At 40.4% G+C, this 3,773-nt stretch overlaps 1 pseudogene; it reads right to left on the minus strand.

The window, feature by feature from the left end:
* Positions 1–2,351: 2,351 nt before the first annotated feature.
* On the minus strand, positions 2,352–2,817 carry LOC114905764 (annotated as a pseudogene).
* Between the last annotated feature and the right edge of the window lie 956 nt (positions 2,818–3,773).

Here is a 3,773-nt window from a genome sequence, read left to right on the forward strand (position 1 = left end):
GGAAGAATGGGCTCCTGATGCCTCTCCTCGGTGTGATCTTCTTGCATGGCGACCGTGCCTCTGAGGAGGAGATCTGGGAATTCCTGAATATTTTGGGTGTTTTTGATGGAAGGAGGCACTTCATCTTGGTGGAGCCCAGGAAGCTTATCACAGAAGATTTGGTGCAGGAAAATACCTGGTGTATCATCAGATGCGCGACAGCGATCGAGAGCCCAAGCTGAAACCAGCAAGATGAGAGTCCTGGAGTTTTTGGCCAAGGTCGATGATAGGGTCCCCACTGCCTTCCCAGCCTGGTATGAAGAGGCTTTGAGAGATGAGGGAGAGAGAGCCCGAGCCAGGGCTGCAGCCAGGGCTGGCATACTGCCACGGCCAGTGCACATTCCAGGGCCACATCCAGTCGCTCCTGTCACCCCGAGTGAGGTAGAGGCCGATTCTTCACTTTGTGGTTGGAAAAGCCTGTTAACCAGTGTTCCTGATATGCATAAATTCCTGTTGACTTATTTTTTTGGTAATTTTCAAGTGATTTTCTTTTCAAAAGAAAGTTTATTTAGATTCAGAGCAAGCTTATGAATGACATGGGTCACACACTTATTGCTCTTCATCAGATTTAGAAGTAAGAATTTTGTTTTTTGAAATACAAATTGAAAAATTTTAAATCATCTATGGGATCCAGAACAAGACTGCATGGAATTGGAACAGGGATATCCTTGGTAATGTGAAAGAACTCCACAGTAAAATAGGATAAGAAGATAGAGAAAACAAATTAAAATTGTTCACCTGTGGGTTTGGCGTACTCCATTCAGTCTTTCTTTTCCAAAATTTAAAAGATATACACCTTTTAAAGTTAGGAAAAGATATATACCTTTTGCATTTAGGATGTGCTTAAATTATTCAAGAAAATATGAGTTTATGGGACTGTAAATTGATGCAGCCACTATGGAAAACAGTATAGAGGTTCATCAAAATATTGAAAATAGAACTACCGTGTGATCCAGCAATTCCACTCCCGGAAATTTATCTGAAGGAAAAGAGAACAACTGTTTTGAAAAGATATCTGCACCCCCCATATTCATTTATTTACCATAACCAAGACATGAAAACAACGTAAGTGTTCATTAATGGATGAATGGATAAAGAAAAGGTGATACACACACACTCACACACACAGTCATACTCTCACTCTCCCTCGGATATTATTCAGCCATTTAAAAAAAAAAAAAAAGGAAATCCTGCCATTTGCAATAACACAGAGAGACAGACAAAGACAAATACTATATGATCTCACTTATATGTGGAAATTAAAAAAAAAACAACACACCCAGAGAACAGATTGGTGGTTCCCACAGGTGTGGGGTGGAGGATGGATAAAATGGGTGTAAATGGCCAAACGGTACAAACCATTTACAAAATAAAGAAGTCCTGGGGATGTAATGTACAGCATGGCGACTATAGTTAATAATACTGTATTGTATATTTGAAAGTTGTTAAGAGAGTAGATCTTTTTTAATTGAGGTATAGTTGATGTACAATATTTTATAAGTTTCATGTACACAACAGAGTGATTCACAATTTTTAAAAGTTATATTCCATTTACAGTTATTATAAAATATTGGCTATATACCCTTGGTTGTGCAATATATCCTTGTAGCTTATTTATTTTTATTTATTTTTAATTTTTATTTATTTTTAATTTTTATTTATTTTTAATATTTTTGCGGTATGCCGGCCTCTCACTGTTGTGGCCTCTCCCGTTGCGGAGCACAGGCTCCGGACGCGCAGGCTCAGTGGCCATGGCTCACGGGCCCAGCCGCTCCGCGGCATGTGGGATCTTCCCAGACCGGGGCACGAACCCGTGTCCCCTGCATCAGCAGGCGGACTCTCAACCGCTGCGCCACCAGGGCAGCCCGCTTATTTATTTCGTACATAATATTTTGTATCTCTTAATCCCCTATCCTTCCCCTGCCCCTCCCCCTTCCCTCTTCCCACTGGTAACCACTAGTTTGTTCTCTATATCTGTGAGTCTGTCATATTTCCCTAGTTTGCTTTATTTTTGAAATTCTCCATATAAGTGGTACCATACAGTGTTTTTCTTCCTCTACCTCACTTATTTCACTTAGCATAATACCCTCCAACTCCATCCATGTTGTTGCAAAATGGCAAAAGTTCATTCTTTTTTTATGGCTGACTAGTATTCCATTGTGTGTGTGTGTGTGTAAAGAAGATGTGGTATATACATCTTGGCAATTGTCGGTAATGTTGCTATGAACATTGGGTTGCGTGCATCTTTTCAAGTTAGTGGTTTTTTTCCTTTTTTAACAGTAATTTAAAGTTTATTCTGGCTATAATGCAGGTTATTCTGACTTTAAGGTATCATACCTGGCATACTTCTGAGTCCGTTCCTGAGAAATTCTTTTGTACTTCTCTCTCTCTGTTTTATAGATCCATGCAGTCTATGGCACTAGGGGGGTCATCTGGGTTTGGATCATATAGCAGCGAACAAACGGATGAAGGAACGTTAGAAACAATTAAAGGAGGAGACCACTGTGATCTTAGAATATTGAGACAAATGCCGCCATTAGTGTTAATGTCTGAATGATAAATTCTTGTTGCAAATGCAACCTTAGGTAGTTTGAAGGGGTAGTCTGTAGGAAAATGAATGGTCAAAAGGAATACACCACCTTGATATGGGTTTTCATTAGCTTCCATAATTGTGGCTTGCCAATGAAACATATCATCCCCAGCTGGACCTGCAGAGCAGCGTGCTGGAGGGTCACGGGCCAAATCACTAAGTTCCTTATTAATCCCTTTCAGCACCATAGTCTGTGCTTTTCCTCTGGCCCCTCACAGTCCTGGTGTGTGCTCAAAGATCCGGTCAAAACTCTTGATTATCCGGGCGGCTGGGAAGGACTGTCTCTTCATCGTATCCTGGCTCTGCCAGACGCAGGCACCTTCTTACTAAACAGAGAGGTTGGACTGGGAGGGTGGGGTCAGAGGCATGTAGACGAAGCTGGGGGGAAGGGTAGATGAGCAGTGGAAACCCTCAGGCTCAGAGAACCATCGAGAACCTGAAGGAGACCATCCAACTTAGTGAGGGGGTGGGGTTGTTGTTTTCTGTTTGTTTGTTTGTTTGTTTCTTTTGGATACATACCCAGGAGTGGAATTGCTGGGTCATATGGTAGCTCTATTTTTAGTTTCTGGAGGAACCTCCATACTGTTTTCCATAGTGGCTACACCTATTTACATTCCCACCAACAGTGTGTACACATCTCCACGGTGCTTGCCAGCATTTGTTATTTCTGTTCTTTTTGATGATGGCCATTCTGATAGGTGTGAGGAAATACCTCATGGTAGTTTTAATTTGCATTTATCTGATGATTAATGATGTTGACCATCTTTTCATTTGCCTGTTGGCCATCTGTATGTCTTCTTTGGAAAAATGTCTGTTTAGGTCTTCTGCCCATTTTTTCGATTGGGTTATTTGTTTTTTTTTTTTTAAACTGTTGAGTTATATGAGCTGTTTATATATTTTGGATGTTAACCCCTTATTGAGCATATCATTTTCAAATATTTTCTCCCATTCCACAGGTTGTCTTTTCATTTTGTCAATGGTTTCCTTTGCTGTGCAAAAGCTTTTAACTTTAATTATATTCCATTTGTTTATTTCTGCTTTTATTTCCTTTGCTTTAGGAGACAGATCCAAAAAAATATTGCTATGATTTATGTCAAAGAGTGTTCCACCCATGTTATCTTCTAGGAGCATTATGGTTTCCACT

This window comes from Monodon monoceros, unplaced genomic scaffold (genome assembly GCF_005190385.1).
Source record: "Monodon monoceros isolate NGI ecotype Baffin Bay Population unplaced genomic scaffold, NGI_Narwhal_1 Super_Scaffold_22, whole genome shotgun sequence".
Lineage (NCBI taxonomy): Eukaryota > Metazoa > Chordata > Mammalia > Artiodactyla > Monodontidae > Monodon > Monodon monoceros.